The sequence below is a fragment of the Convolutriloba macropyga genome, chromosome 2 (genome assembly GCF_964194025.1).
Source record: "Convolutriloba macropyga chromosome 2, txConMacr16.3, whole genome shotgun sequence".
Lineage (NCBI taxonomy): Eukaryota > Metazoa > Xenacoelomorpha > Acoela > Convolutidae > Convolutriloba > Convolutriloba macropyga.
The window spans coordinates 648,949-661,382 of NC_134469.1; the positions used below are offsets into that span (position 1 = coordinate 648,949).

The 12,434-nt window shown below is 33.6% G+C and overlaps 1 protein-coding gene and 1 long non-coding RNA gene across 2 annotated transcripts in view; one reads left to right on the top strand and one right to left on the bottom strand.

The window, feature by feature from the left end:
* Positions 1-10,754, bottom strand: part of LOC142335043 (uncharacterized) — a 30,189-nt gene extending 19,435 nt beyond the window's left edge. Inside the window, exons 1-2 of the long non-coding RNA XR_012758846.1 lie at positions 10,603-10,754; positions 6,772-7,173 (exon numbers count right to left, since the gene is read on the bottom strand). This is a non-coding gene — a long non-coding RNA (uncharacterized LOC142335043). The remainder of the gene's footprint in view (positions 1-6,771; positions 7,174-10,602) is intronic.
* LOC142335551 (monocarboxylate transporter 9-like) overlaps positions 1-12,434 on the top strand; it is an 80,695-nt gene that overhangs the window by 46,926 nt on the left and 21,335 nt on the right. The window lies entirely within an intron of this gene.

Here is a 12,434-nt window from a genome sequence, read left to right on the forward strand (position 1 = left end):
TATGGATCAGCTGAGCTGGAAACAAATGCAGCTAAGTTGTTCAGTGACTTTCTCCACGAGTCTGGTCATGATGCAATTAAATTTAGAGGAGTGTCAATGGAGCACCTTGTGTTTGTTGAAAACGCTATAAAACACAACATTTTCATTTATGACATTGATATTGAGGACGGGGATTTTGTAGGTGAACCTCCAAGAAAAAACATTGAGATGTTGAGAAAAACATTAATCTTCTGCGCTACAACAACCACATTTGCTATGTTGATGATATCAACACGTTTTTCAAACGATTCCGCTGTGTTAATTGTGATACTTTTATTGGGCGTGCTGGTAATTTCCACCGCCACGTGAAATCTTGTAGAGATAGGATACAGCACGTTTATCCGAAGAGTGTTTACATTTTGAGAGAAAGTTTGTTCGATAAACTTGACGGTTTTGGAGTTAGATATGGAGAAGATCAAAAACTTGGCTGTATTTAATTTCGAATCAATCTGCGTTCCATCTAGTGAACTAAAAGATACCAATACAACTACCTGGATAGGAAAACATGAACCAATCTCTGTGTCAATTTCCTCTAATCTATTACAAGAACCTATTTTCCTATGCAACAAAGACCCCAAGACACTGATTGTATCTTTTGTTGAAGCACTAGAAGAACTAGCTAGCAAAAGTAAAGAAAAAATGTTGCAAAAATTTTGCTCCATTGAAAATGCAATTAAAACCAGAGTAAATTCTATTTTTGAGAAGCTAAATGAAAGGAAAAATGAGAGTACTCCAATGTTTGAATTTCAAAATATCGAAGAAGAAGAAGAAATTGATATGTCGACTCAATTCCTCCAAGTTCAGAAAAATCAACTTCTCGAACTACAACAACACTTTGAACGTTATGTCAACACTTTGCCTGTATTTGGATTCAACAGCGGGAAATATGATCTGAATTTTATCAGGTCATATTTATTACCCTACCTCAATCACGAGCGCGATATTCAACCAACGGTTATTAAATAAGCTAAGCATTTTGTTTCCTTTAAATTTGGTGATGTACAATTTCTCGATATTTTAAGCTTTCTTCGTGGAGCAACATCACTAGATTTGTTCCTCAAAGCTTATAAGACAAATGAGTGGTTCCCTTATGAATGGTTCGACTCACCAAACAAGTTAGACGCAACTTTCCTTCCCCTTAACGAATGTCTCTTTAGTAAGTTGAGAGATCACATTCCCTTGGAGAAAGAATTTACGGATTTCACAAAATTGTCGAATGGTGGACTTTCCCAACAGGAGGCTCTGAAAAAACTTATGCTGAAGGTAGTGCCCCCCTCGGGAGTTATCAACTACATTTACTTGGAAAGTGTGTGGGAGCAGGAGCAAATGACAATTTTTCAAGACTTTGTCAGGTGGCATAACAACAAGGATGTTGTCGCGACACTAGAAGCGATGCAGAAAATGATGGAATTCTATCAAAACAAAGGGATTGATATGTTAAAACTGGGGTGCACACTACCTAATTTGGCAAATATTTATATACACAAATCAACTAAATACAAATTCTATCCTTTCGTTGAAGCAGATAAAGATTTACATGATACAATACGCGAGGATATGACTGGTGGTCCCTCTATCGTCTTTACTAGAAAAGCGGTTGTGGATCAGACATTGATTCGAAACTCAGAAAATATTTGCAAGTCAATTGTGGGTTTTGACGCCAGTCAACTTCACCCTTTCTCAATGTGTCAAGAAATGCCCACTGGGCTTTACACTAGATGGGAGTTTGATTCAGACTCTCAGAAGTTTAAAGCTAGGCAAAATAAATTGAGGAAATTTGAGAACATGGTTATGTCGTACCTACAATTTCAGCGCCTTAACTGCACTATTGAAAGTTACTACACAACCGGAACTCAGAAAAAGACTTTTTGAAGCAATGGGACTTTTTGAATCAATGGGATTTTTTGAAGCAATGGGTTTTTTTGAAGAAAATGACTTTTTTGAAGCAAAAAGACTTTTTGAACACCATATTTGAAGCAATGTGTTGTTACTTTCACTTTTGTCAATGTCAGGAAGCAAGAGCAAGTATGTCAGAGGAAGAGACTCAGAGAGGGCTCAAGAAACGGCAAAACGATGAAATAAGACGAGACTATTTGCGGAACAAAGGATATAAAGTTGTTGAGATATGGGAATGTAACTGGTGGGAAACTCTCAAAGGTGACGAATCTGTAAAAATTCACGTGAGAAACAACTTCCCATTCAAGCTACCTCTGACTCAAGAATCTCTACTTGCTAAGATAAGAGAAGATTAACTGTTCGGTTACGTTCAGTGTGATCTCGAAGTTCCAGATGGGTTGAAATATAAGTTTTCGAATTTTTCACCAATTATTAAAAACTTTAATGTTAGTCGAGCAGATATGGTGATTATATGAGGGATTATGCAATTGATAACGATTTACTCAAGCAACCGCAACGCATGTTGATTTCGAGCTTCAAGTTGGAGAATGGAACATTAATAACACCTTTGCTCAACTTTTACCTTAGTCTTGGGATGAAATGCACCAAAATTTATCGCTTCGTTCAGTACAAACCCATAAAGTGTTTCAACAATTTTTGTCCAATCAGTTGTTGATGCAAGATGAGCTGGAGATGAAAATCTTGAATCAAGCGTTATAGCAGAAACAATGAAATTGTTAGGGAATAGTTCCTATGGTTACCAAATCATGGACAGAAGCAGACATACAGAGACAAAATACCTGAACGATGAAAAGACACACAAAGTTATCAACGGGAATTTGTTTAAGAGACTTAACAGTGTGTCGAAAGAACTATACGAAATTGAACTTGCAAATCTAAAAATTGAGCACTGCGAACCAATAATAGTCGGCTTATTCATACTTCAGTACGCGAAATTACGTATGCTGGAGCTTTATTACAATTTTTTGATAAATTTTGCGATGTCGACACATTCGAAGAGTTGGAAATGGACACTGACTCCTTATACTTAGCTCTAGCACACGATAATTTGTACGATTGCATTCGTCCATCTAAAAAAGCAGAAAGGGAAGCTCTGAGGGGACACTTTTGTGATGATTCTTTCAAAGCTGATGCTGTACAAAATTTCTTCCCCAGAACTTGTTGTGATAAACATAAAAAGCACGATAAGCGTGAACCAGGTCTGTTCAAGGAAAAATTTAGATGTACTGAAATGATTTGTCTCTGTAGCAAAACTTATTGTTGCTATGATGCCAAATCGGATAAGTACAAATTCAGCAACAAAGGACTAAACAAGCGAACATTGGAAGAGACCGGAGATTGTCCATTGGAAAAGTATCGGCGAGTGATGGAAGAAATCATCAATTTAACATCTACAAATAGAGGATTTCAAACAGTCAACCACTGCGTTGCTACCTATGATCAAACAAAGAAAGGACTCTCATATTTTTATCCTAAACGAAAAGTGTTGTCTGATGGAATTCATACTGTACCCCTGAACTTGTAAACTATTTAATTAATCTTCAAATTGTGGGCGCTTTCTGTTGTGTTTAAAATTACTCATAATGTACTTGATTAATACTGTGTCTGGCTTTTTGTACCTTCATAATTCATTCTTTTCACAATTTCTATTTCTCAATTTTAGCGGTGGTTATACCTAATCTTAATGCATTGCGGCGGCTATACCTAATCTTAATACATTGCTGCGGCTATACCTAATCTTAATACATTGCGGGGGCTATACCTAATCTTAATACATTGCGGCGGCTATACCTAATCTTAATGCATTGCGGCGGCTATACATAATCTTAATACATTGCGGCGGCCATACCTAATGTTAATATTTTGCGCCGGCTATACCAAAAAAATGTTGAAATTTACTGCCTGCCAGGGGAATTATCCTTTAATTCCCGCTGCCTGTACAATTCACCGCCTGTACAATTCCCGTGCGCACTGCCTCTACAATTCCCCGCCTGTACAATTCCCTGCGGGGAAAAGGCCAATGACCGGCTCCCAAAAATGCGCGAGATCTACTCACACTATACTACTAATACCCTGGTCCCTATAATTAATCTTAATACGTTGCAGCGGCTACTCCTAATCTTAATAATACGTTGCGGTAGCTATTCCTAATCTTAATACGTTGCGGTGGCTATTCCTAATCTTACTACTTGGCGGCCGCTATAACTAATCTTAATACGTGGCGGCCGCTATTACTAATCTTAATACATGTACGCCGCCTATACCCTATCTTAATACATTCGAGTAGACCCTCTCTCAAGAATACTCCTTTACCCTATCTTAATACATGGGGTCTACACCCCCCCCCCCCCCGGGAGCCTTGCTCACCCTATTACTACTGTTAGCGTTCAAAATTATTTCGAAAAATTTTTCAAAAAATTTTAAGAGCCACTCAATTCAATAGCTCTCAGCGGAAGTCAATTAAAACCCAAAATTGTTCCCCCATAGGATCAAAAGAATGTTTGTCATTCTTAAGTCATCAAAAAGACATCACAATAAGTCTTTGATTATGAAAACACCAAAAAACAGGCAAAACCCAAAAAATTCAGTGGAAAGCTGTAAGAAAGCGTCGAAACCATTTAAATCATAAACTTTTCCCTGCAAATTTATCTCTGATTAATTGAAAATCTTCTCTAAGCCACTGGGAATTATCAATATTAGAATACTGTGATAAAGGAAAGGTAACCAAAATTACAAAAAATGTATCCAAAGGCATCGAAGTCATAAAACCAATAGTTAGAAGATAAAACTGTTAACCAGATTCGTTTTAGATGCAGTAGCAATGAAAGAGGTCCTGTTATTACTGAGATTAACTTAAAGTTCCAGTAAATAAGTTTAAGTTTGGTTAATGTCCGAAAAAATTTATAATTTTTTTTTCATGTCAACAGACACTAAGTTCAAGAGGTTTCAAGGAAATGCAAGAAATACGCAACCTTATGCCTCGATGGGAATAAAAAGATGTTTTTCATCAATATATTTTCAAAAAGACATAATAATAAGTCTTATGATTATGAAAACAACAAAAAAGCAGGCAAAACCCAATAAAATTCTGTAGAAAAGTGTAAGAAAGTGTCAAAGCTATTTGATTGATAAGCTTTCCTCTGCGAACTTTATCTCTGATCAATTGAAATTTTTTTCTAAGCCACTGGAAACTATCAATATTAGAATAATGTGATACAAACTGAAAGGTAATCAAAACTACAAAAAAAATATTTCCAAAAATTTTTTGGAAAAATTATGCGAACTCGTGGCTTCGAAGGCATAAAACCAATAGTTAGAAGATAAAACCGCTAACTAGATTCGTTTTAGATGCAGTTGGAAAGAAAAAGGGCATTTTATTACCGAGGTTGACTTACAGTTCAAGAAAATAAAATTAAGTTTGGTTAATGTCCAAAAAAAATTTAAAAAAAATTATTTTTGAAGTCTTAACAGCCACTAAATTTGAGAGCTTTCAAGGAAATCCAAAAAAAATTGCTATCCTATACATCGATGGGAAGCGTGGGGTTTGTTTGTCATAAATATATTATCAGTAAGAGATCACAATAAGTCCTATAGTTATGAAGATAATGACAAATACAGGAAAAAAACAACAAAAATTCAGCCAAATTTTCCAGAAGAAAGAGTCGAAGCCATTTAAACCATAATCTTTGTTCTGAAAACTTAATCTCTGGTCCATTTGCCGTCTTTTCTAAGCCATTGAGAACTATCAAATATAGGATAATGGGAAAGTATTTCAAAAGGAATCAAAATTCCAAAAAAAAAATTCCGCTTTTTTTTTGAAATTATGAAAACTCGTGTTATCGAAGTCCTAAAACTAATAGTTATCAGATAAAACCACCTACCAGATTAGTTTTGGTTTCATTAAAAAAGAAGGTGATCCGGTCATTGCTGAGACTGACTTACTGTTCATGAAATAAGTTTAATATCGAAATTGATTTTTAAAGTCTTAGCAGCCATTAGCTGTCCACTCAATGCACTATATAGGTTCACGTAATGCACAGTAGGAAGTCGAATGCACTTTTAGTTTGCGAATCTATGCCGTAGTACACCCAAAATTTAGTGAAATCTTAAAAGAAAATCAAATTTTCATTAAAAACTTTCAAAACACAGATTCGAAGACGAAAAAAAAACGAGTGTTTCATTGAAAACAAATATTTTGTTCATTGGGTATCAATTGAATGTAAATTAGGTTTGACCTTTACAGAACCTAGATATGAAAAAAACCCATTTGAGTATATAGTTCCTCCCCCCACAAGTGGGGTCGGAACAAAAAAGAACTGCTTTGTTGCTAATTGAGTGAAATTTCGCTGAAATTTAACGAAACAAAAGGCTCTCTATCAATTGAAAGTTTCGATCATAAGATAAAAACTGTATGTTCATTTTTCTACACAAATATTGCTCTAAAAAATCTAGAAACACTTTTGCGGCACAACATAATGATAGCTTTTGTAGGACAAAATCTCGAAATTGTTTTCTTAAAAATTTATGTTAAATTTATGTATCATCACTTAAATTGTATGAGAAGCCGATGAATTTATATGTTAAAACGGCGAATAGAGATTTTTCCTGATTTCGTCAATGGCTTAGTAATTACTTGTGCAAAACCATTTTTGGGTCAAAATGGTTCGTAATCATCCATAAATCGGCTTCTGTTTGCACGCATGCTTGCAATGTATTAGTTCGAAGGATCAATGAGGAAGACTTAAAAGTTTTTGGATTCCGTGAGTAGGGGGGGGGGGGGGGGGGGGGGGTTTAATAATAGAGGGGTTAACTTACCAAGAGAGTGGTGATGAGAGAAAAGTAGAGAAGTGTTCGCGTAACAAAAAGACTTTTCGTCAAGTTGTTCTTCATATTCCAACTTAAAGCTGATCAGAGTTCTTTTGCGTCACAAATTTGTTCATCAAGTGCGTAGGTGTTTGGGCGTGTTGTTTTCCACTATCGTGACTGAATATATTTTGTTCCTGTGCCTTAATTGCAGCTATATTGATGAATACACGCTTCTTTCTCGTCTATTTTCGCACTGATAGTGAACAAACTTATTGTTTGAAAACAATTCAATGATGAATTGATGCGAATACGATGGGTGCCTTTTTATTGATAGACACGAATTCTGACACTTCATACGTCATCGAAATTCCACTCTGTCAATTCTAGAGAACTGTGAAACGGAAATGCCTCCTTTTGTCACAAAGAACAAAAACAAATTAAAATAAAATCACCGTATTTTAGGTTTCAATTTCACAAAAATATTACAAGCGAAAAAATTGTTTGACCTGAAAAATTTCGTACTTGAGATTTGTCAAGCCGACTTGGGGACATGTATAGGAAAGAATTGGTTATGACGCCTAAAAATACCCCGTCCATCACTGGTGAATTTATATCCCTTGAAATGGAGGGGGGGGGGGGGGGGTCTTTTTCGACGAGATATTACAAGAAGTCAGTTCTGAATGAAGCCGAGCTTAAATTGGTTAATAACTCGCACATCAATGAAGTTGAGAGCTTCAGAAGTACGTAATAATGCAATTCTTTCAGCTACCAGCTTTCCACATGAGAAATAAAAAAGTGGAAGTTAATATTTAACCAGTTTGTTTGCTTGATATTTCACTTAAAACCAACACCATTTATGCCTCAATGAATTTTAATTAAAAAATGAAGTCAAGTGATTACAATGTTTGGGATTTTCAAAAAGTTTATTAAAAACACAAAAAGTCAATAAAACAGACAATTGACTCAAAATAAAAAGAATAGCAGTTATAGCTAACAAGCGCCTTTTGATTACTTTTAAAATACATGGGAGGTCCTCTGGCTGTTGACATAATAAAAATGCGCCAATGTTTCACTCGATGAAAAGTATATAATAAAGGAAAAGTACATAAACAAGGCGACTCGGTAATGTTCAATTGCACCTAAGGTTCCGACCCCGCTCATCCACAATTTTGGCATGATTGTCTACCAAATGAGGAACATAGAAAAACCCAAAATTCAAGTATTTTTTTAAAATTGGTGTATGAACCAAAAGATAGCCTCCAAAGCAAATAACTCAGTGGTGGAGTGAATAATGGTGCATTAGATTGATGAGATGTGCAAATATTAAGAAAGCGAGTCAAGACGAACAGCAAAAAACCACAAAAAAATTTAGTTACATCAAAAACTTAATGTCCGTTTTAAAAAACAAAACTTATTAACAAAGTCAAAATAGCGTCAGATAAAACTGATATTAAACAAAATAAATTTTAATTCATCAGAAAAGATATGGCACTACTCAATAAAAATGCTTGGTTACAATTAGACAATAAAGAACAAAGCAAAAAAGTTGTAAATTTCGCTTTTTTTTTTAAAACAATTAATTTCAATTAATGAAAACCATTAGAAATCAACTAAAATATCCCATAGGTGTATGATTGCCCAGTCTTTTATAGAAGGAATTAAGAACTGCCGGTATTCATTTTTTATGCGGTTGCGAAAAGAACAACAAATAGACAACAAACAAAAAATCAAATAAAACTTGGCAGAAAACGCTTTCGAAACCGTAAAACCATACTATGGCCATCAAAATATGTTCGATTGCTTTTTTTGCAGGCACCGATAATGTATTATGTAACCTCTCATTAATGAAGCTGGGTAACATGTAGATAAAAAAATGCAAAATCCAGTAAAAATTTAATTTTTTTTCGAAAAAAAGTTTTTTCAAAGAGATGAATGCCATTAATTACAGAATGAAATAATTAAATCGGTTTCTTTATTCTTCCAAAGCAACCTTTGAGAATTGAAATTATCCAGAATATGTCTTACGTCTACAAAAAGAACGTCAAACGTGACAAAAATCAAAAAATAATTTACTTTTTTTTTCCGTGTCGAAACCAGTAAAGGCAACGAATTCTTTAAAAACATTAAATTGTGTGACACCACCAATCCCTCTTGAAACCTTCCTTTGACAACAATAATGTCATATTTGGCCTGTAATTAACGAGACTAGATAACAAACAGACAATAAACGGAGCAAAATTGCGAACATACGAACTGTCTCTTTTTAATTTATAAAACAATTGTTTTTTAGAGTCATGAAAGCCATCAGCTATCTACTAATATCGGAGTATCGGATCATCTATTCTTCCCTGAAAAGCCAATTAAATCGTGTCATTGTACTGGAATTTTCATACGACTAAGAGGACAAAGTAAAAAGGACAGTTAAAAACAAAATTTAAAAAATTCAATTAAATTCTTCGAGAAAGTAGTGTCGAAGCCGTTAAAATCATAATCTATATCTGTAAAAGTTTTATTAATATCAGTTGTGACCTAGTTTGGAAGCCAATAATGTGATATATTAACTGTTGTGATAATGTGACAAACCTGTAAAATGTAAAAAATGGACAAATACCTAAAAAAAAACTTAAAAATGTGAAATCTAGTGTTATCAGAGCCAAAAAAAAAGACTTAGGGCGTCAAACCGCAATAAAGAATATGATTCCAATAAAAATAAGAAGCATTCTTTCATTGCTGACAGTAAGCTACAAATTGACCAAATTAAGAGAAAAATAGAGGCAAATTTCAAAAGTCATTATTTTTTTTAAAATCAAATACTTTTAAAAGTCAAAACAACCATAAGCTTTCAGGTAATGAACTACATACAACAAAAAGGAGTTGTTTAGAAATCCAATTGGACCTATCATTTGTGAGCGTTGGTTTGATTTGTTTTGTTATTTAATTAATGTAGAAAAGATCAATTTTTTCCTATAAAAAAGACCGACTGATTACAATCCGAATTATTTTTGAATTATACCAGTCCAAAATTGGTCCAAATTTAGCATTGCTAAGGTTGTTTGTCTTTTAGGAAAGTTTAATTTTTCGAATGTTCCAGATATTGATATTTTGTTAGTTAAATACTCAAAAATAGATACTGCGTTTTTGATAATCAATGAATAAATTTATCAAAAAAACGGCAAAGTTTTAATTACAGAGCACTCTCAACGGAATTTGAAGCAAAAAAAGCGCCATTTTGAGTCTAAAAAGATTGTGTTAGTGGTGTTTGGGTCAGTACTTCCTGCTAATTTAATCAAACTGGACTAAGGAAATTTATTTCGTGCTGTTTTTGATGAAAAAGTCTTAATTTTGAAGTATTTGGCCAGAATTTTTGACAAAAATAATAATAATAACATTCTACAATAAAGTTTTTTGTCTTTACAAATAAAAATCAAAAACATTTCAAAGAAAAAATTAACAAATTTCAGCAAAATTGTCGAAGTTTTAGTTAAAAATTCCTGAAATTTTGAATAAAATCTCACCGGAATTCACTCTTTTTTCTCAAAATTCAAACCTCGATAACTCCCTGTAAAAAACGAAAAATAAAAAATCTTTTTAGTTCCATGTTCTACGCTGGACAAGCTTTCTAATGATACCAGTCTCAACTCTCTACGATGATTATATCGATCGGCCAAAATTGACTGAACAAAAAACCCATTTGAGTATATAGTTCCTTCCCCCTCAAGAGGGGTCGGAACATTTATATAATAATTTAAGATTCATATTTTAACTGGTGCAAAATTTGGTATTATGATGGAAACGTCTTAAAAAACCAACAAAGTTATCAATTGGCAAACATTGTCTAACGTTTCAGGGGACGTGAAGAGATGTGAGGTACAGACTTCATAAGCGTATAGGCGGCATGACGTCGTTGTTTTTCTCTATCCATTTTTTCCAAACTTGCTTTTTTAATAGCTAAGAGGACTAAATTTTTAAGGTAATCCTTTTTTAAGGATTTCAAACTAACTAAAATATAGTTCTCTTCATTTGCTTACCTTTTTGAAATTTCTTTGCAATTGGCTTATCAGTTGGTTTTTATTAAAAAATTCAGCAAAATTCAGCTTGGCAAAAAGCTATTGTCAAATGTTTTGAGCGTATAATTAATTTTCGTTTTTTTCATGTTAAAATCAACATCAAATTAGTCCAATTTTTTCAAATTTTTGCCATGATTTCTCAAAGCACACGAGCTTTTTGTTGCCGCATCTTCTTAACGGTGAATGCTTCAAATTTTTTGCAGGCAGCGTTTTCTATTGTGTTTGTGCTGACGTTTTTGTGAGACAGCTCACTATAGAAATTATAAAATAGTTAGATTGACGCCAAAATCGTTTCAGCTCCTTTCAAATAACTTCATGACTGCAGTCCGCTTGTTATCAGAAACCTTTTTATCCAGCCAGGGGAACTTAAAAAAGAACATAAAAACCAAATCAGGGATTTTATGAACATTAATTGTAAAATCCAATTCCAATCCAATCCGGGGACCATAAAATCCAAAATGGCTCTAAATGATGCCCATGAAACCATACAGATCAAGTTTAAAAAACAAAAGAGAACGAACCGTAGCAGTTTTGGAATTTTCACTCAAGCTAGCCTTCTTTTTCCTTTTCAAGGCAGGAGATACAATTGGAAAACCAGCCAAAATAATATTTGTGAAATATTTAGTAAATGGAAAGACGTATTTGAAATTGTAATTAATAAAAAACATATGTGCAAATGCATCTACGGTCAAATATTTTTACTATTAAAATTTTAAGGGCTGGGCTAAAACTTCCAGTGCAATCGACTGTTACCAATACTTCTATTTATCATGATTAGCTCACACACAAAATATTCATTAAACTGCATTTTCAAAAGCAAACAATAAGCAGCAGTACACTCAAGTTATCAGTTCTACTTGTGGTAAAGTTTTATCTATGTTTGAAAACATTGCGACAAAGAAACTTTTGATCTATTTGACCAAACTAAGTATACTTAGTCAGTGACAACAATTCATTCGAAAATGTCACAGATCTTTTCCGCAAAAAGGCAGCAATTTCGTAGAACATTTTTACGGTCGCACCTTACCTATGCTTGTTTTTTGGCTTTAATGCAAATTTGATACTTAAGATCTTTTTTTAGAAAAGAGAGATACAAACTTTGTCCATCAAAGTAAGTATTAAGAAAATTTTTTAATTTAGCAATTTGCTTTTTTGATAATTAGGCAAAAAGTTTTTTAGACGATTTTAAGAATGAAATACTAACAAATTGCATTGAAATTTCATTAATTCAGGAATGTGGAGGGTTTATATCTCTAATAAAAATGTCTATGAACAATTAATTTGATCTTGACAATACAGATAAACACATAAAGTGGTGCCAAAACAACCTTTTTCTCAATTAATAGAATTTCTTGAATGTCGGTCAACTAAAATTATCAGCTTTTGAGCTGTTTTTTCTTTAACGTTTATAGGCAACTTAAAAGGTAACAAAGTTAATTTTTGATAAAAAACAATACTCGATATAAAATTTTTGTGCAACTTTGAGATCCTTGAACTGGGCGTATTTATATTGCCTTGACAATGCTTATCATAAACTCGAGTACTTCAACAGCATAATGACTCTTGCATTGAAAACAAATGCGCCAATAATGAAACGCGTTTTCA